The sequence below is a fragment of the Stegodyphus dumicola genome, chromosome 1 (genome assembly GCF_044657685.1).
Source record: "Stegodyphus dumicola isolate Sdum_Otavi_A_Nest chromosome 1, ASM4465768v1".
In the NCBI taxonomy this organism is placed as follows: domain Eukaryota; kingdom Metazoa; phylum Arthropoda; class Arachnida; order Araneae; family Eresidae; genus Stegodyphus; species Stegodyphus dumicola.
In genome coordinates, this window is record NC_140768.1 from 17,538,652 (window position 1) to 17,561,795 (window position 23,144).

At 34.5% G+C, this 23,144-nt stretch overlaps 1 protein-coding gene across 2 annotated transcripts in view; it reads right to left on the reverse strand.

Annotated features, from left to right (window-relative positions):
* Positions 1-9,424, reverse strand: part of LOC118181627 (structural maintenance of chromosomes protein 6-like) — a 144,878-nt gene extending 135,454 nt beyond the window's left edge. For both annotated transcript variants that reach the window (XM_035350790.2, XM_035350789.2), the window contains exon 1: positions 8,725-9,424. The gene's annotated coding sequence lies outside the window, so the exon portion shown is untranslated. The remainder of the gene's footprint in view (positions 1-8,724) is intronic.
* Positions 9,425-23,144: the final 13,720 nt, after the last annotated feature.

The window sequence follows — 23,144 nt, forward strand, 5'->3', positions numbered from 1 at the left end:
AACTTATTGAATGGAATTTTATACTTTTTTTCAATTAACCACAAAGAAAAATACTTCAAAATGTTTTGCATGCATTAACATGCCACAGTTAAATTATGTATGTAATAAAATTTTTAATAATTTGAACGTAATAATTTCTAGCGATTCAGTATGAGAAAAGTATAGGCATCTTATTTTGAGAAAGCATACAGTTTATTGAAAGAGAATTTTGCATTATCTCTGACCACCTCTCTGAATAAATATATATTTACTGTAAACAAGTTACAGTACAAAGTCCATAATCCGGACATCCATTATCCGGAATGATCTATAATCTGGACCTCAAAGCCACCAACTTTTTTTTGTATGCTTTACGCATGCGCGCATTTAGTGTATAACGGACAGCATAAGGTATGCTAAAATTACCTTTACTGATTCTAAGGCATTTCGGTTAATGTTGCAGATTGCGCTGTTCCTCAATTGCAAGATTGTGAGAGGATATGTCTCCAGATACGTTAAAAAATGGTTGGCATAATTTATGGCCAGCTACCATATTTCATGGTAAGGACGACGAAGATGACAACTGCGAATTTGAAGGTTTTCGGACATCGCAAACTAAAGAGGAAATTTTCCAGTTATTGGATTTTGTAAAGAAATGTGGAGAACAGGTAATAAATGAAGATAATATAACAGAAGGTTTTCATTGCGACGACAATACCCCAATCATCAATCAATTAACGGACGATGAAATCTGTAGTATGGTTCTAGATCCAGAAAATACTGCTTCCGATAGCGAAGAAAGTGACAGAGAGGTTGTTGAAAACAAAAAAATTTCGATTGACAGTTAGTCGGTATTCTTGACACAGCAATTACAGGACTTGAACAGTAGAACTTTGTAACTGAACAAGAAATTATGTCTATTTATAGAATTAAAGAAAAACTATTAGCACAAAAAGTGAAGCAATTTAAACAACTTACATTGAAAGAAATGTTGAATAAAGTAAACAAATAAATATTAAGCTTTTTTTTTGTAAATTTTGATATCCTTTAGATCATAATTGCTCTTTATTTCATAAATTACAGTTTCATATTTTTAATTGTATTATTTCTGCATGCCATCTCACCAGATTTAAATTGATGATCTATAATCCAGAAAAACCCCTAATCCGGAATCGACAAAGTCCCGATGAGTCTGGATTATGGACTTTGTACTGTATTTATTTCGGTTGGATCAGTTATATAGCGTCTATCTGCTATATAATATGGCCCTTTTCTAAGTTCTATTCAAGATTGGTCTAGTTAATCCTGCTAAAAGAACCTACATTACATGTAAATAATGGCAGAATGTTTTTATAAGTGCTATGGAATAACATATTTGATATATAATGCAACATTACAATTTACATATTGGTTATGGTATTTATTTTTTTTTTATTTTTTTCAAACTGCACATTTTCTATGCTTTTCATCTAATGTTCTTACTAAATAATATATCCTTCAATTTTTTTTTTTTTTTTTTTTTTTTTTTTTTTTTTTTTTTAAGCTTCTGGTATTTATTTCTGTGAGCTCATACTGTAGGATGGTCTCCTACTATTTTTTTTTGGGGGGGGGGGGTAAGCCACAAAGTGTAAACTCAAAAAGAATCTTGCAGCTTCTGAAATTTAATAATGACATTTCTTTCATTAGCAGTGCAGATATTGTATGAGCATTAATTAACACCATATATACAGTATTGATAGAACAGGAAAGTACCACTTTTTGCTTCTAATTTTAATTTTGTCAACACCACCCATATTCTTATTGTAATTTGCAGTGACATTTGCACTTGTTTTCTCTCAGTTCTTGACCATCTTTCGCACAAGGTAAAAGTTAAGATGCTGTTTGGTGTATGCGATTATGGTAAAGCCTCAAATGCTATCTGCCTAAGGGGAAGGATGCCTTCGTAGAAGACTTCCTAATGAAAACTGGTTCATATACAAGTTGCACATGGAGAAAACCATGAAAGCATCCATGCAGCCAGCTCATTCGTGGGATTCGAACTTAGGCTCCGATCGAATTGGACAGAAATGAACTACAGTCAAAAGTCGTTAATCTGGACTCGTTGAGACTTCGGCGATTCTAGATTATCGATTTTTCCAGATTATAGATCATCAGTTTAAATCTCGTAACATGGCATGCAGAAATTCTAAAATTAAAAATATGAAATCGTAATTTATGAAATAAAGAACAATTACGATCTAAAGGGTATCAAACTTTACAAAAAAAAGCTTAATATTTATTTATTACACATTTCTTTCAATGTAAGTTGTTTAAGTTGCTTCGTTTCATGTGATAATACTTTTGCTTTAATTCTATAAACAGACATAATTTCTTGTTCAGTTACAAACAGCCACTGTTCAAGTCCTATAATTGCTGTGTCGAGAATACCGACTAATCTGTCAATCGAAATTTTTTTGTTTTCAATAACCTCTGTGTCACTTTCTTCACTATCGGAAGCGAATTTTAATGATGAGGAATTTGATTTAAATCATATGAAAGATGGAGTACATCGAGATTAAATACTACATTTAGTAAGGAATTATAAGCTAAATAAAATAAAAACATCTGCCCTGAATATAAGGATAGTGCTGACAGATGAACTTCCAATTCATTGCATGCCGCGGCATTCCCCCCCCCCTTGGTATGGATTAAGGTACCCCTTGTATTATGGTGAAGTAGTTCTTTGATTTATTGCCAAGTTGTTGTTTGATTCATCGCCAAGTTGTTGTTTCATTTATGGTAGCCTGAGTAGTTGAATGTTATGGAAACCCTATTGTGATGTAATCGGGTGCATGATTCTGGGAAATTTTGAATCATGGGATCGTTTTTGTGGTGCGTGTTGGTTTGATTCTTTAGACAGTAGAATGGCCGAATGTAGTAAGATTAATTTGAAGTTTCTGTACGATTTGGAGTGAAAGGGAAAAAGAGCTTTAATTGGCTGGTGTGTAAATGAAGGTTTACTTAGTAGCCATTATAAGCGTCCTGCATGTAGGAAGGATATGCGTCTAGTCGAACATAAAAACCGTTTAGATGGATTTGAATGAGTTTGTAGGAAGAAAGGTTCAGATGGTCACTATGTGAAGCATTCGATCAGAAAGAATACCTGGTTTGAAAAAAGTCATTTGAGTATGATTGATATTTTGATTTTTACGTGGCTATGGGTGTACGAAACGAACTCGAAAATCATGGTAAGTGAATATTTGCTTTTGGTAGTGCTTAAATGTACAACATGTTTTTCCTTTTTTATGTTATTTTATTGTTTGGTTTAAAATAGATTTTATTGAGATTATGTATTTTTTGTTTGCCTATATTGTAGAATTTGGTGCTACTTTGACTCTTTAAGTGAAAACATATCGATGTGTACATGGACAAAGTAAAGGGAGTGTGCAGTGCAAATTTCTGCAATTCTGGGATTATTTTTAAGTGAAAATAGGTCGATGTGTACATGGATAAAGTTAAAAGAGTGCGCAATGCCATTTTTTTTTTGCAATTTGAGGATTTTTTTTAAAGTGAAAATAGGTCAACATGTACATGCATAAAGTCAAAGGAGTGCGTAATGGCATTTTTGTGCAATTCGGGGGTTTTTTTTAAGTGAAAATAAGTGAATGTGTACATGGATACCGAGTTTGTGCAATTGTTTGTCTTGTTATTCTGGGTTTGTGTAGCGGCGAATTTGGTCCCAAAAATTGCCACTTCGCAAGCCAAAATAACAAGTTAAAGAATTGCATGGCTAATCTTTGGAATATGGTAACAGGTAGTTTGGCGACATTTTGGTAAGGCGATAAAGGTTAGTAGCTAGGACTTCAGCAGTGTACATGGATAAAGTCAAGAGTGTGCAAAATGCCATTTTTGTGCAATTCTGGGATGTTTTTTAAGTGAAAATAGGTCGACGTGTACATGGATACCGTGTATGTGCAATTCTTAAAAACGTGGCAAGCAGTTTGCGATTCTGCACTTTTCCCAATTTCGCACCTAATCTTCGTCATGATTAAGCACTTTTGTTCCATAAAAGTTCTAGCATAAGCGTAATTCGGCTAGCAGATTGTTGGGAAAAAATTTTGAGTAAAAAAAAAAAAAACATGCCTTTACTTCATGAAAACAAAATGGCGTAAAAACTAGCAGGTTGCTGTAGCAGGGTTGGTCGCTAAAAAATCGCCAACTTACCATAATCCAAAGATTAACCAATTGCACAAAATCGGTATCCATGTACCTCCAAAAATCACCAAATAGTACTTGTAAATATACTTTTACCCAAATATGTATATAAGCTCCATAAGAAAAACTAATTCATTTCAATATAAAACATTAGATATTCACTTAGCAGTTAAACAAAGGTTAAAAAGTGTCATTTACAACCAAATTTCGAAAAACTGTCAGATATATAGGCATATATTTAAATCACGTAAGTTCAACTATATATTAAGAGAGGTCTATTATGTAAACATACATAACTTTAAAAACAAACAAAAAAATTGGATATTACGGATGAGCAACAACAAAATCAATAATCCCCAAATGGAGACTACAGGACAGTAATACAAATGTTCCTTAATTTGTAATAGCAACATACATGTTCATATTTAATGACATCTAGCCATAAAAATACACTACTGGCCACTAAAACTGCAACACCTGAAAAGGATGATCTGATGAACGTCAAAATGACACGAAAGGAAGAAAAGGTTGGGATATGCAAATGATTAGTATTTGAGTGCATTTAGACAACGCAAGAGGCAAAAATGACATCTGAAGCACTGCATAAGTTGTGTAGAAGATTTCTCATTCATAATGCGCTTTATAAGGTCGGAGTTTGATCAGAATATCGTGTTATGCCCAGAATAAGAACTAATGCTTACCCGCAAGTGTTCGAATTTGATAGAGACAGAATCATTGCCTACTGAGAGTGTGAATTATCGTTCCGTGATATCGTCCATCGCAGTGTTTGACATCCAAACACAGTCATGCGAATATGGAATCAATGGGTTGCTAAGAGTCATACTGAACAGCATGCATCTCAACACCCTCCCACGACTAATGCCCGACAGGACAGACATAATGCGAGGTCAGCCCTGAAAAACCATATATATGTGGCATACCCACTATTCACTTGTATAGAGCATCAACATTTGCACAAACATGGACTATCAGCACAACGACCATTAGATCAGCTTCCCTTGACAATGCAGCATAGAGAGAAACGACTCTGGTGAGTCAAACGACAAAGCTGGACATAGGAGCGGCACAATGTCGACTTTTCAGACGAGTCTCGGTTCTGCGTGCGGACGTGTACATGTCTGGAGGCTCCGAGAAGACCGTACGTCATCTGCTTGCATTTGATGTGAGAGTTTGGGCAGCCAGTGGGTACATAACACGCACATCTTTAGTTACGATCAATGATGATTTAAATGCAGATCAGTACATTTCTGACATCTTATCTGTTCAGTGGTTGTTTCATATTTCTGAGGACTACCAAATGACACCTTCCAACAGGGTAATGCAAGACCACATGTTGCACATCGTGTTCTGACCTTCCTCGATACATCATAGGGTATTCGATTGCTGTCCTGACCTGCACAGCCCCCAGATCTGCCACCCACTGAAAGCATCTGATCATGGGTTGCAGAGACACTAGCGGGAAAGTGCCTCTGCAACCTCTTTCATGAAGTGTAGCACAGACTTGAAGCAGCATGGAATGAGTTGCCCATTTCCAAGACTCGTTCGACTCTGTGCCTAACAGGGTAAGGGCAATTTTAGCTGCCAAGGGTGGAAGCTGTTTCTACTAATTTCACACACCTGTAAACCCCAACACTGCTTAAAAATTTAATAATTTTCTCTTCATGTCATACTGCTTACATACAATAAATATCTTTTTTGTATTTGCTTTCGTTCACGGTGTTGCAATTTTAATGGCCAGCAGTGTATATATGCATCCCAGAACATCTCCATTACAGTGCTATTGCATTATGTTTTCAACAGCAGTATATTTACAGGATCTACACACACAGCAGAGCAACAAGTCATTCAATACATGACCACATCCTTTTTTTAATCTATAATTTCATAAAAAATAAAATACATTGGATAGTCTGCCTGGACTTGCATTTGGAATCAAGACTACATGAAGCACCATTCAGGCAACTACTTTTCACAACTGGATCGTGTTGTGCGTAATGCAGGATAATCATGGCAGTCAGTGGGACTTGGAATAAGGAATCATTCTTGCACTTACTTTTTCAAGCGATGGGAAAAGCTTCTGATCTAAGAGAGAATTTGATAAAGGGAAGATTGTAATGGCCCTGCATGACTGGTAGGTTGTTCACATTCTGACATTATTAGTGTTTATGCAAAGCGAATAAATGACAGTGAAACTAGCAGTTGATGCCAAGGTGTTGAATGTCCATGCATCATCAAAGAAAAAGAGCATTGGAGAATGTCCTGCTTGGTATAGCGAAATCCACACCAATGGCTCGGCTTACAGCCCAGTATAATGCAGGTCTAAGTGCAAGTGTTTCGAAACACACAGTTCAGCTGACACTGCAGACATCCCACCAAGACATGCGCAGCAGACATACCATCAAGGCTGATGCCCGAATCTGTGCAACCAATGCAATGGTATTTAGGGGCAGCAAAATGTTTAGGTTTTAGGGAAGCATTAGGCAGAAGAATTTAGGAATAGCAGAGACTGCACTGGACAGCAAAATGTCTAGCGCTGATGCTGCGTAACATGCCTCTGTTGATCAAACATCTAAGCATTAGATTGGTGTGATATAATTCTTTTGAACGGTACCTTCATTGTGGAATAGATTTTTTTTTTTTTTTTTTTTTTTTTACTTTTCTATTTATGTTTTCATAGCAAAGTAATTTAGTTTACATAAAAGTATTCTACTTCCAACACATGTGGATGCCACATCAATAAAACATAAATTTAGCTTAATTTAAATGTTGGTGATTTATTTATGCATCAGAAACAAAATCCTGATACTCATGTTAAGTACTTTTTTTTAAAGCATGTTACAAGTGTGGCTAGTTATTCTTGTTACTTGGTGATTTTTATCCACACTTATTACTGTCACAAAACTCACATCATATAGCTCTTTTTTTTTCTTTTTTTTTTTTTTTTTTTTTTTTTATCTGTAGCAACTCTTTCTTTCTTACATCATTTGACAAGTAGAGAAAATCCCTTGTGCAATAACATCTTCCAAAAATTATCAGTGTTTCTGAGAACATTAATAAAAATTGGTTTTAATCAACAGTTCTGTGAGGTGATATGAAGGCTGAAACTTCAATTGATTATCTTAAAAACAGTTAATTTTCAGTTATGAGAATAAGACACTCGTTAAAAAAAAAATTTAAGCAATAAAACTGCACTGAATAAAGAATAATTTGTGTCCTTTTCTTCTGCATAACAGTGTATTTCATTAAAGGAATTTTCTTCTGTTATAGGGAAAACAAAAAAGCAAGGGAAAAAATGTGCTTATTGCAGCCAATAATTGAGCATGCATTTAAAGATTGGCATAAACTCATCAGATGCCAATTTCAGAGTACAAATAAAATTTCCAATATTTATTCCATTTCAAAGCATTCAAAATGTATTATTTCATGTATAATATGTTAACAATTACATATTTGGTAGGAAACTGACAAACTGGTATGGTTCAGATGATTTAGTGGTAAATGGCAGAATTAAGTTCAATTATTTCAAACTCCAAAAGCTGTCTTCAATAGAATTTTCTTACTTCATGACTTCTACGTGAACATCAATTTGGTGGAACACCAAATAACTGGGCCCTAATTACCTTCTTTTTAAATACAGGATTCTGATTTCTTAACCTAGTGTTTTTAAAGTCATTGTCAACAAAGATTTCTCCACAAAAAGTTATTAAAAGAAATAAAAGTCCCATATTCAGATATGCTAACTTCAAATGAACATTCAAATTTTTGCTATCAATTTTTGATTCCTTTTTATAGTATGTAAATGCTTTACATGCATTACCATACTAGTTAAATTACGTACGTAATGAAAATTCTGATGCAAAGACAGAGGATATGATATAATTGGTGCATAAAGACATATTTGAAATCATAGATATGAAGTGTATGTATATAGACAGAGAGAGAAAGAAGGAAGTGCCCAAAATATTAAAGATAATCCCTAATAAAACATTGGTTCACTTTTAGCTTTGGTCACAGCTAATATTCTTTTGGAAATGGACCCAACAAGATGCTGATATCCCTCCTGAGGAATATTAGCATGCTGTTATATTGACGTCTAACTTAATTCAGTATTTATATTGAATCACAGTGTTTCCAAGCTTTGAAATGATCAAAGGACTGAGCTGGCCATGCACTGTGCCATTTCCCTTTTGAAAGGGAATATTTGCATCAGGGAACATCACAGCCGTAAATATGATTGGCTATGATACTGAGGTAAATTGTCATGAGAGATTCAAGAGACTGTGACATAAAAAAATATTCTCCACGCCTAATTAGATAGCTACCAATCTGAAAAATTATTATAAGGGTGTCCACGACTCCAGTGTTCAGACTTTGACATGTGAATTATTCAACCTTATTCAAGTTTTTTCAGGCTCTGAAACGCGAATTATTCAACCTGATTCATACATTTATGACAAATGTAAGATACGAACGTAAAATAAAATACGTTAAAAGAAAATCAGATCGATGAAAATTACATTCAATACTTACTAATTAAAAAAAGGGGGAAAGCTTGTTTTCACATGTTCATCAAAAATTAATTAAGAGCTGATGACATAACGCTGCATAAGCAAAATTATTCTTCCCGCACAAACATAATTAGAATTTTTCCCCTGGATATAATGATATTTAGCTACATGTCCATGCCCTACACACCATCTTTCGTCAACGGAAGTACACGATACTTCGGAATCCTAGATAACTTGGAGCAAATGCACTCCTTTCCGCATATCTTAACAAATCCCCAAGATCCGGTTATCCGAAAACTGCTGATATGAAAACGGGGAAAACTCCAAAGATAACAAATTTAAAGTAGATTTATCTGATGAAAATTTAGCTGCGCAAACGCAAATACGGTTTTTTCCGAGACATGTTTATTGGAGATTTTCAAGAACTAACCGTTCTTCTTTCTTCTAATAAACTTAGAATGAAATAATTTTACATCTAATATTCTAGAGCCTCAAATTTATTTTCAAAATCCTTAGGACAACAAATATCAGAAGGTTGCCACAGAATGTCCAACTATGAATGAAAGATAACAACAAAGGCTTAGTTCTAATAATAATGATATTTAACTATATTTTCATGGTCTGAGCACCATTTTCTTTCCTCAGCGGAAATATACGACTCTTCAAAACCGTAAATGAGAAAACGAGGAAAAGCTATAAAGAATTTAAAGAATGATTATCTGATGAAAATTTACTACTCGTTTCGCACCTTTGATTCCAAAATGCCAAGTGAAACTCCCGCTTCAGTTCAGCCAAGGCCAACTAAATATCTCAGATAGAATAATTCATTTCAATATAAAACATTACATATTCACTTATCAGGTAGACAAAAGTTAAAAAGTGTCATTTACAAGCACATTTTGAAAAACTGTCAGAATATAGGCGTATATTTAAATCACAACAAGTTCAACTAGAGGACTATTATGTGAACACACATAACTTTAAAAACAAACACAAAATGGGATATTAGGGATGAGCAACAATAAAAACAATAATCCCCAAATGGACAGGACAGTAATATAAATGTTCCTTAATTTGTAATAGCAACATACGTGGTCATATTTAATGACATCTACCAATAAAAATACACTATTGGCCACTAAAACTGCAACACCAGAAAAGGATGATCTGATGTACGTCAAAATCACACGAAAGGAAGAAAAAGTTACAATATGCAAATGATTAGTGTTTCAGTGGATTTAGACAACGCAGGAGGCAGAAAAGACATCTGAAGCACTGTATAAAAGAAAAGTTGTGTGGAGTATTTCTTATTCGTAAAGCGCTTTGTAAGGTCGGAATTTGATCAGAATATCGTGTTATGCCCAGAATAATAAGAATTAATGCTTACCAGCAAGTATTGTAATTCGATATAGACAGAATCTTTGCCTATTGAGAGTACGGTTCATCGTTTCGTGATATCGTCTGTCGCAGTGTTTGACATCCAAACACAGTCATGCGAATATGGAATCAATGTGTTGCTAAAGGTCATACTGAACGGCATGCATCTCAACACCCTCCCATGACTAACGCCAGAGAGGACAGACGTATTGTGAGGTCAGCCCTGAAAAACCATATAACCATATCACGGACCATTAGTCAGGAAATGGACATGTTTGCAGAATGCCCACTATCAACTCATACAGAACGTCAACATTTGCAGACATGTGAACTATCAGCACGGCTTCCCTTGACAATGCAGCATAGAGAGAGACAGCGACTCTGGAGTGCGGAACGACTTCTGCATGCAGTATTCTGATGGCCGTATACGTGTCTGGAGGCTCCAAGGAGATACCACGTTGCCTTCTCGCATTCGATCTCAGCTTAGGAGCCCTGCATCTGGTATGATGGCTTGGACAACCATTGTGTACACGACACGCACATTTCTAATTCAGATCGACCGTAATTTAAATGCAGATGGGTACATTTCTGACATCTTACATCCAACTGCTGTGTCCTATATTCGAGGTTTGCCAAACGCTATCTTCCTACAAGATAATGCAAGACAATAATGCATGTTGTATGTAGTGTTCTGACCTTCTTCGATACATAGGGTATTCGATTGTTGCCGTGGCCTGCACGTTCTCCAGATCTGTCACCCATTGAAAACATTTGGTCGTGGGTCGCTGTGAGACTGACTCGCCACCCCTCTCCGACTAATGCGGTTGATGAAGTGTGGCATAGTCTTGAAGCAGCATGGAATAAGTTGCCCGTTTTTGTCTTCCAAGCGCCGTTCAGCTCCGTGCCTAACTGGGATAGATCCGTTTTAGCAGCTAGGGATGGCAGTTCTTTCTACTAATTTCGCACCCCTATAAACCCCCAAACCGCTTGCAAATTTAATCATTTTGTCTTCATGCCATATTGTTTACGTACAGTAAATATCCTTTTTCATATTTGCTTTCCTTCAGAGTGTTGCAATATTAATAGCTAGCAGTGTATATAACAATTGTGGTAAATAGTGAGTAATAATACATATATTAAGCAAATAATGTAGTTGTAGAAAGCAAAGAAGACGCCTGAGTCACAGCGCTAGCATTAAAAAGATACGTTTAAAAGAATATATAAATTATGTCTTTTTGACATTTTAGATATTACAAGGTTTAAAAAAATAGTGAATGTTGTGAAATTTAATCAGTTTTTTCTTTTAATTGAAGCACATGATTAAATACACTTATCAAGTTTTGCGATTAAAGTGTAAAATAAATTATTAAACTAAGCCAAGAACATAAAATGCAATAGCGCACCTTAACAATGTTATTTAACTACAATACTACTGGTATTATTAAACAACTATGAACAACCTAAACCTAAATGAAGTAAAAAAAATAGAATTATAATCATATGAAACACTGTCAAATAGACAAACTTAATGTCGAAGACATATCATATTTAACATGAGTGTTTATTCTTTTTAATTTATACTAAACTATCATTGCCATTAGTTCCAAAATATGTTAAAAATGAGGTATACTATGTTTGCTTTGTAACACTTGCGATAAATGAGTCTGTTTTATTGAAACCAATTTAGGTATGTCGGGCTTTATCTTCATTAATTTCAGTTGCAAGTCAGGTTCAAGTTGCAATTATATCCTATATTTATTTTTGATTAACAGCATAGCTGAAAATACAGTTTTACAGAGACATAATGTGTTGAAAGGCATTAAAAACTTTATCGCTTTGTCCGTAATAGACTTATATTCATTTCTTCGTTTTAACCAAAATCGAACCACGGACCTCTGGAATACGCGCCAGTGTGCAGACCACCACACTACGAAGGCATGCCAAGAAGGCGAGAAAAATAACTTATATACTCGCCCTTTTAAAAGGCGATTGGTGTTTTAGGAAACCAATGGTCAAATACTGGGTGTAGAGAGCCATCATCCACCTTTTTAGTTCGGGCGCCACTGTACGTAAGGGCTCAAATCGGAATAGTTTCAATTATAAAAGCCTATGCGTTGCCTTCCGAAAGTGAAAGATTAGTCATGGAGGTCAATGGTTGAACGAAGGATGGATTCTAATCTATGGACACGTGAGTTATTTTCTGTAGCATAATTTTCTTGTTTTATTGATTTTATTTCGTTCATTTGAAAGCATTTCTTATGAGATAATTACGTTTCACAAAGCACGCAAAGGTATTATGTTTTCCTCTTTAATTTTTTTCCCCTTATCAGCCAAAACGGAAAGAAAATTTTGAAAAGATGAGTACTCAGTTTTCGTCCAAATATATTGGACTTGCTACTTCAAGTTTTGGAAAATGTTTCATCAGACATGTCATAGTTTTTTTCTTCTTAGTGAACAGAATTTTGGCGTATAAATTTTGCATCTTACTGAGCGAAATTTGGATAAGCTGTGATTTTCAGTAGTGTTTACAAAACACAGTGCTAACGGACATAAAAGAAATTCACAGCTTTTAAATCAGCTTGTGTTCAATTTAAAGCAGGGTTTCTTAAACTGTGGGTCGCGACCTGAAGCAAGGGGTCGTCAAAAATGTTAGCAGTTTTGATATATCTTTAACTTACTATAATAATTTTACATTTGCCTAATATTTTTACATTGTGTATCTGAAAGTAGATAAAAATAAGGCAATACAGACAAATTAAAAAACGAAAACATTTCGACGCATTCTTTTTATAATATAAACGTTCATTTTCCTTGCTTTGCACGTGACGCTATCATTTCGTCTGTTACTTATTTAAAATTTTTACATTATTCTATGTCTTAATTAAAGTTAATGACCCAAAACTGCAATAGTATTGTTACGAAATGCACAGGGGCGGTAAGATGGCTTACCCGCAAAGCAGTTTTAGGGTTGCCATAAAATGGCAAAGGAAGGCAGGGTTGCCATATTTGGCGAGAAATCGCCCATTTGGCGATATACCATGGACGGTTGGAGAACCTTCTGGAACGAATTCTTACCGGTTTAGTCCAGAACGTTCCCGAACACAAGCCGAAAGCTATATAAACCCTGCTGGTCCGCAGTCAGCCAGTGTGCTTCATCGAGAGGGAGAGTGTGCATCTCTCATCGAGTGAGTGTGTCTTGTCTAGCGAGTCAATCCCTGCAGAAGCGATCGCTTTGACAGCCGGCCAACGAGTGCCGAGTGGGTCGTCGAGTCCACTGAAGGAGTCTGTTAGAGTATCGCGGTTAGTGCATCGTCGAGAGAGCGTGTTGAGCTCCGGAAACGACTGAACCGAGAGTCAGGAGCTGTGCTCTGTGTGTCGTCGAGTGCATCGCGAGTTGTAGCGTGGAGAGTCTCGAGAGTACGTGGAGTTCCGAGAACGACCAAGCAGAGTCGGAAGCTGTACTCCTGAAAGCAGAGTCGGGTGCTTTGCAGGAAGCTGTCTCCAACGTGATAGCCTGATAACCTGAAGGCTGTGTCGCTGATCGTGTCAGCGTGTTTATAGTAGATCTTCGACGACTGTAAAAGTGTTTTGGAGATGTCCTGATTAACATTGATAAATAAAGTGTATTTCGATATTTCATCAAGTGCTGTCGTCGTTATTCACTCCAAATCCACACGAACCTCGTACGAACGTAAAGTAAGAAAATAACGCAACAGTATATTACAGTACAAGTGAAAATATTGATAGTTTCACACACGCGTGTGTCGGATTTGCGCAATACTTATGCGGTCCCACAAAATTTTTGTAAATATTATGGGATCCTGGGAGTCGCGAAAAAATTTCAGTGATCAAAGAGGTCGCGACTGAAAAAGTTTAAGAAACCCTGGCTTAAATGAGAACTGATAAATCCCAAAATGATAGCAGTACCATTAAAGTATGATTAAAATCAAAGAAACAAAATAAAAATTACCACCATTAGACTCAGTAAAAGTAGATATACAACGAAAATAATTAATATAATGTGAAATAACAGTTGGATGATATAACAACAGTGGTGTAAAATAACAATTTGGGTAAATAATAACGGATATGGAATAATAATTTTACAGCGTAACATTCGCCTACCTATTAGTATATTAAGAAAGAATTATACTGGATCCAGTATAGTGGGTGCTGCGTTTGGAGTTAGACTAATTAAGCTTAGAACTGGATTATGGGAAGAAACCACCGACTACTTCGAACTAGACGGTCAATCTTAGAACGCCTGCTATTGTTAGCTGGGCGAGTTCAATATATGCAGGTGAGAGGAATAGAAAGGAAAGGTTTCCAACGGAAATAATCGTGGAATGGCTTTCAGTGGGTACCAGGAAAAAAAAGAATTTGCTCGCTGACTTATTCCTGAACCGTGGAAGGAGTTTCACTGCTTATTTTTAAGCTCCATGTTTTATTGAACATTTTGTTTAAGGACAGATTCATTTTTATTAATTTATGAAACAAAAAAAAATATTTCCTAGAGAAATACGTGTTTGCAATGTAAAATTGTATGCTTATTTAAAATTTGCTTAAAGGCATAACGTTTTGGCGAAATTACATAATTTTGTTTTCCCTTTTCCTTTCTCCTCTTAGCTTTCACGTACCATACCTACAAATCTTGGACTCTTCCAGCAAACAATAGAATTCTTTCCGGGATTGAGCGCCTACTCAAAGCAGTGCCGGGGCAGCCATTTCGGTCACTGTGAGCGACGGAGATCACATCGGGCGGCGAAAATCTTTGTGCCGGCCTTACTCCGATGTTCCACTGATGCAGGCCCAATTCCAGCACTTCGGCGACTTATGCGATCAGTACAGAAGACGCCCAATATCAATTAAACATATTAAAAATTTAAATCAAAATATGCTTTTATACGGTTGTCGCTAGTAGAAAAATATTAGCTGGTGCTCACCGAAAACTGGTGCCCTAGGCGGTTGTCTGTGTCTTCTACGCTTAGAGCAGGCCATGCACAGATTCAAATTCTATGCTTATTGACAGAAAAATTTAGCCAGAAAATGTCTATAATGCCTCATATTATCAAATATTTAAAAGAGTTTAAAGCAGTTACTCGTATTTATAGTTATTTAAGAAGAATTAAATTAAGGAAACCTTGACAGATAAGCAAATTGGTATGCAGTTACTCAAAAAAAAAAAAAAAAAAAAAGGTTAGATGACGCTATTTGAATATATCAAAGCACACGATGGAAATTCTGTCGAATGACAGGAATGCCTTTGTTGAGGACCTTCAAAGGGAAACTGGCTCGTATTCACTTACATATGTGGAAAACCATTAAAATCATATATGCCGATAGGCCGATCTCGTGGGTGCAAAGCCAGATCACAGCACCAGTATTCATTTGTCTTATCCACTAGACCACCGGTGGAGCCATTCAACAAATAGACAGAAATAGATTACTCTAAACTTATTAAGAGCATAGCAATGACCATATAAAGAAAGTACAAGAAGGTTGCAAAACAAGTAAGACGAGAATACATGATGTGCATTCAAAATTCTCAAAAAATTAAAGAAACGAAAATAAACAGTCAGTAAATAATAAGGAGTCCGATGACAAATTAAAAATTATTGAAGGTGATTCAGAAAAGCACTACAAGCTACTCCGCGTAAAAAATCAGAATTATCTACAACTGAGAAGCAGAATAAAAATTTTGTTGACATAGTTAATAATAAAACAGAAAATGCTGTTAGAGCTGAGGAAAATTTTGGAAATTCAGAGAATAAATAACAAAAAAGGTGTAATTAAGAATTAGTCGTTTAATGCTGGAAATAAAAAATGTTGACTATATATTCTAGAGAGAGAGTTAAGTACAAAGCAAAATATAAATTCATTGTTACTAAGACGCGAACACATGCTCACGCAAGTAAAATATGAAAAACAGTAATTGCAAAAAAGGCCATAAAAACTGTATATCCCATTCTGTAGTTGAATTTTACTTAATAGATGCAATCATTCAGAAAGCATATCAAGAACTTTTGCAGAAGGAAGGATCAAAACGTTAAAGCGAAATTATGCGGTAAGATCTAGTTTTCTTAGCTATCATAAAATGTGATTATTCTACCTAAGTATGATCATTGCACAGGCATGAAGATGAACACAACCAGGGAAGGTTGTCAAATACCCTTTCATTGGAAACAAAATATTAAGTAGATGGCACTGACTTGTGTGTTTACAAAATACCGACCACTTGCGTTGAGAACTTAAAACATAGTGTAGCCCTAAATTTAAGGGTAAATAGTATCCCGAGACTTAATTTGAACTAACAGGTTGATTCAGAAACCTACACAGATAGGATAATAACTTGGCGGCAAGAACGCGTAGCCAAATATTAAGGTTAACATCTGGTAGAATCTAATAACGTAAATAGCTCGCAATAGCGAAACCCCACTCTGTCTATTCTTTTCACTCCAACAGTTTAAATATTCTCATTCACCCTAACTCATTTACATCCTGGGGAGGAAATGCAGATAAAAGAATTTAGGAAAGGCTCACAATATAAAATAACTATTAGTAAAAATAAATAGAACCCAATAATGCAATGTGTCAGCACTCGATACATGTGATTTTAATGAGAAATTTTGTGCAGATTACGGAGTTAGCAGTGTCAAAATAAAGAATTTTTTTTTTAATACAGATTATAGATCTAGCAGCCTAAAACATCAGCTTTCCTAAATCATCCAAGCTTGGATGATTTAGGAAATGAACATCATAAGCATGAGTAATGACAATGAATTTTAACGTAACTAAGCAACCTAGATCTTGTACTATGCTTAAATGTTAGCATAACTGTTATAAGAATATTTTAGTATTAGTTTTATAGCTGTTTAAATGTAAACAGGTGAGTATTTTATCAGGGATTAATTTCACGATGGATAAATATTTAGCATGAATGCACAAATACGCAAAATTTTAAATAAATCTTCACATGCGAGCAACTAATCAAATTTAAATGTAAAAATATATATGTTTTCCAGACAGCAAGCCTGCATATGAATTTTGGATGTGAATATACGTGACAACTATTGCATTATTTCTCGTTATTAAACATTATGCGAAGTTGATATGTTGATTATTTCAGAAACTGTTTGAAATGTAGGTTGACTGTATAGGATCACTCCAAATTAAATTTAGGGCGAAAAGGAAATGTGGTAACATAATCCAAGGGTCTCTGGTAAGTATCTAGCAGAGAATCGAAAGATGTAACGATCGGAGGGAAAGGGATAATATCAGCCTCTCCGCGGCCTGCACGCATTGCCTGGCAGTATTGGTGGAAAAAGTAATTTCTCCCATCAGACGTAACTGAAATATTTGGAGAGTAGCAATTTATATTAGGATATTCAATGCATTCTGAATTTTTCCCACCAGAAGTGCTTATTCTGGTGGCAAATCATTACATCCATTACCACTAAGTCATTTTCCCAGTTTCCTAATCAAGTCAGAGGAAAAGAAAGAACCATTATAGTGTTTTATGATTTATAAAATACAGTACAAAGTCCCTAATCCGAAATCCTCGGGACTTCGGCGATTCCGGATTAGGGTTTTTTTCCGGATTATAGATCATCAATTTAAATCAGGTAAGATGGCATGCAGAAATAATATAATTAAAAATATGAAACCGTAATTTACGAAATAAAGAGCAGTCATGATCTAAAGGGTATCAAAATTTACACACACACACACACACACACACACACAAAAAAAAAGCTTAATATTTATTTGTTTACTTTAGTAAACATTTCTGTCAATGTAAGTTGTTTAAGTTGCTTCGTTTTTTGTGCTAATACTTTCTCTTTAATTCTACAAACATACATAATTTCTTGTCCAGCTGCAAAGTTCCATTGTTCAAGTCCTGTAATTGCTGTGTCGAGAATACCGACTAACTTGTCAATCGAAATTTTTTCGTTTTCAATAACGTTCTCTTTTACTTTCTTCACTATCGGATGCGCGCATGGGTAAACGCTTTACTGGCTTTACGCGCTTACGTAAGTTTGTGGCTTTGAGGTCCGGATTATAGATCATTCCGGATAATGGACGTCCGGATTAGAGACTTTGTACTGTAGTTTGATATTACAGTAATTTCCAGGCTAGGGAGTGTTATTTTACCGAATGCCGTTTTTCTCTAGTATATGTTAGTTCAGAAGATTTTATTTCTTGAAATATAAAGTATTTCACTAACCGAATGAAGCGCAAATTTTGTGTGAAACTTGACTACCTATTCGATGGAAATTAGGAATCAAAATAGAGCAAAAATATAATTGTAAATAAACTGCTATTTCCCCCATTTATTTTATGAAAAAAGAAATTCAGCATAATTTTTAAAAAAAATGTTTATTTACACTTTATACATACATATAAAAACACATGGGAATGCCAAATATAGTGACAACAATGACAGAAAAGCAATTATTAAATTTCATACAAAGACTAAATAATGAAAAAGGAAACAGCATTTAAAGTAGAGAAAGTTAAGCATTTATGGGTGGCAGTATTTAGCTAGTGTCCCCCAAACATGAGAAATTATTCGGCATTGATGTTCTTTTTTAAAAGTGAAATACAAAACAATAAATCAAGTAAAGAAATTATCAAAGCTCAAAAAAATAAATTTCCGAGTTATGAAAAGTACGAGTAAATGTATGTAAGTAAAGCTAGTAAACTTATACTAAACATTAAATTAACAGCGAAAGTAAAAATTCACAAATTGAAAGAATTAAGTTCATGTACATGTTAAATGCAAGAATAATGTAAATATAAAAGTAATTAAAGAAGTCCTTAATTTAAACAATTTATACACTAGTTAAGCAACACAAGTCAGCAAATTACACATATTTATAAAAACAAATGCGTAAATATACAAATGCAAAATCAATAAATTTACAGGTAAATTCAAACAATATAAGAAGTAAACAAATGAACACCAACTTATAAACTTTTTTTACGATTTTGTATCCAGGTATAACATATAATAGGTTTAAACGACACTTTCTTTTCTGAAAATTTGAAGGTTCGCAGATAAAGATTGCAAGGATTGCGTTGCATCATTGTCTGATATCTTCTCCACATTCTAAACGCTTATAAAAACTATTTTCTAAATTGTTATTCCCTTACACATAATTGTTGCTTAAGTTGTTTTATAGTCAAACATTGTCGAAATATATATATATATATATATATATTTGTTCAGAATTTATTATATATATTTGTTTTAATTTATTATATATATTTATTATATATTTGTTTAGAATTTAAATTTGTTTAAATTTATATATATTATTTAGTCATTAAGAAAGAACTTCGAATTATTCGAAGTTCTTTCTTAATGACTGTCTGGATTATTATGAGTGATTATTATGAGTGTGATTCCGGGATGATTATTTTGCAGATGTACCGAATTTTCAGAGTAATTATTTTGTAAATTTACCAGATTTCTGGAGTGATTGTTTTATAAATATATTTTGTAAAAGCCTTTCTACTGAGAAGCCGAAATGTGTTTAAGAAGTTCTTAACATGAACTCATTATTGTAATTCATATTTTGTAAATAATTATATAAAATAATTACACAAATGTGATCCCTATAATATACAACTGGCTTAAAAAACAATTACGCAACTTTAATACATTTCTTTAAGTTTATATTGTGCAAATACAAAAACAATTGTTTGGTAACATTAAGTGAATAAATTACGTAATTAATTACATGAAGGTACTAGATAATACAGCTTCACAATATAACGTATACAGAATAAATAGATAAAATGTTGTAAATGGTTATAATAATTATGCTAATTATTATAACTTACAAAACTGCATAATTATGTAAATAACTGTACCTTTTAATAAAGCAAAAAAATAAATCCTATTATATTATTAGATTTTCGTAAAGGTATGACTAAGTTTATATTTTGAGGAAAAAGAGGATTCATTAAGTAAAATTAATGTTGTACCACAGCACTGAAAGTTCTGCATAATTATTATATTAAACTAATATGGTTCTTGCTTTAAGATACATATAAAATCTTTCAATAATACAACTAATAATGCTAAGCGATTTCTATTCAGGCCAAATCTATTTATGCCAGACAAATGGTTTAGTTGCGTTAAATAAAGTGATTAATGCACGTAGGAAGAATTAAGGGCATATTTACTAGTGCTTTAGCAGTGCAAGAATTAACATAGCATAAAAGTTACGAATTCGAAAATCGTGGTCTCTATTCAGGCAAGGATTCAGTTGAATATCGAGTGTTTCTTGCTCCTAAATTCCTCTTTTCTTTCTTCTAAAATATAATATATATCTATGTAAAACACTCTATACTTTTTTCCTGTTACGTTTGTGTGATTATGGCAAAGCCTCGAGGGCTATCTGCCTAAGAGGAGGGATGCCTTCGTGGAGGACTTTCTAAGGGAAACTGGCTCGTATACACGTTACACATGGGGAAAACCACAAAAACGCCCATGCAGCCAGCCCGTTCGCGGGATTCGAACCTCGGACCGAACTACCAGTGTTCAGCGACTTTACCACTCAGCCGCTGGTGGGCCCTGTTACGTTTGCTAATGAGCACACAAAATGTTAATAAAAATGATTTCGAAAGAAATTAACTATAATATATTCATTATTGTTTTTATGAGACTGAACTGGAATCGCATCGAATGATTTTTAAATGCTTGCTTTTTGAAAGTGATTAAAATGACAGTAATAAAAAAGTTATTGCATTGTCAAAAGTGTATATGAGGTGGTACCTCGATATACGAGTGCCCTGATATACGAGTGTTTTGAGATACGATCCGCCGAGCGAGCGATATTTTGCTTTGAGATGAGAGCAAGATTTGAGATACGAGTTCTGTAAGGACCACTTTAACATCGTGATATGCTTAAGAGTTATTGATCAGGCCTGGCTGGGTGTTACAACGAGGACCTTAATCTCTGCACGGAAGAAGCTGTGGCCTGAGGCTGTAGCTGAAAGGGCCCTCGATGGATTGTAGCCCGAAGTGTCAGTGGTAGAGGAGATTGTTTCTCTGGGAAAATCCATGGGTCTAGAGGTGGATGAGAGAGAGAGAGATGTGAAGGAAATCGTCGAGGAAGAGTCTCAGGAGCTGCCAACCGAGGAGTCACACGATCTACATTCGCAGCAGCATACGATGGTTCAACGAAAAATTAGTTTTGAAGAGGAGCCAGAGATGGAGGAGGTTATCCCTAAAGAGATATAAAGGAGATCTTGGGAATGAGGGAGAAAGTTGTAGAGTTCGTGGATAAAAATCACCCCGAAAAGTTGCAACTGGTCGTGCATCGGAGTTGTTCAACGAAATTTGCCTAACTCATTTCCGTAATATCCTGAAAGGGAGGAAGAAACAATCCTCCTTGGACAGTTTTTTTAATTTATCTGCAGGTGAAAATGAGCAAAGCGTGACGAAAAAAGCGAAGACAATTGATGAAAATTAAGCGCTTCCGTAAGCACTTCACTTTTTCTTTTAATTATGATTTTATAGAATATGTATTTGTTATTTATAAATAAATGTTTCTTCTTGTACATACATTTTTCTTATTCAAAAATACTTAACAAAAACAACCGAGGTGGTGTTTTGGGAGCTGGAACGGATTAATGGCATTTCAATTAATTTCAATGGGGAAAACTGCTCTGAGATACGAGCAATTTGACATATGAGCAAGGTTACTGAATGAATTAAACTCGTATGTCGAGGTACCACTGTATTCGGAGTTCTTTCTTTATGACAGTCTGGATTATTATGAGTGATTATTATGAATGTGATTCCGGGATGATTATTTTACAAATGTACCGAATTTCCAGAGTGTTTATTTCGTAAATTTACCAGATTTCTGGAGTGATTGTTTTGCAAATATATTTGTGTTGATATGACTTTTATCAGAAATAAACGAATCAGAATGAGGAAGTAGTGATGCATTATAATTCATGAAAAATACGTTTTCTAAATAAACGCAAGACATATTGCTCCCGCATAAAGTAAAAACAAACATTATTATTATATTTATAGAGAAAGAGAATGAAAGAAAGCAGTACTACAGACGACATTGCTGAAAAATACATTTTTGGGGATTTTTTACAGATATGTCGCATACCGATAATGTATGTTGTAATAAGGATATTTACAAAATGAAAAAGTAAACTAAGCGTATACAAGAGAATAAAAACAAATATGCAAATATACAAGTTATTACAAATAAGTAAATTAAAATTTGGTTTGCAGCTCTAAGCTCATTTTTTTATTCACTGGATTTCTCATAGCAAGAGACATTTATGCCTTTTGTTGGACATGAGCCTGCCTGTTGCTCATTTGGAAGCTAGCTGCTTAAATCCGAACCTCCAGGTACATAAACGATTAGTAATGAAACAAAGAAATTAAGTAAAGCAAACACGTATATACGCTAAAGTAATAATACAAGTAAAAGAGTAAATATAACATACTAATTACAAGAAGAGAAGTTTACAAGCAAATTAAATAATAACTATAAAAAATAACGGTATACTTAAACTCTAGAAAACTTATTAATAACAACAATATATATAAAGTAAAGAAACTAAATGTATATGCATGTATGAATACTTTTTCATGCATAATTTTACTCTAAGCACACATTTATTTATTACAACAATATTCTCTTTCTTACATTTAAGGCAAATAAATGATATACAGTACAAAGTCTTTAATCCGGACGTCCATAATCCGGAATGATCTATAATCCGGACCTCAAAGCTAAAAACTTTCTGCGCATGCGTAAACGCATAATGCGTTTAGGCATGTGCATAATATCTTTACGCATGCGCCTATGCGTTTACGCGTGCGCATAATACATTTAGGCATGCGCGTTTAATGTATAACGGACGGTATAAGCTAGGGTAAAATTATCTAATTATCTATTTCAGTTAAAGTTGTAAATTGCGTTGTTCCTTAATTTTCTAATTGGATCCGGCTTATTATTTTTTGCAAACTGTTAGAGCAATTTTATAAAAAGTAAGCTTGAACTTTCGATTATGTCAAAAAGA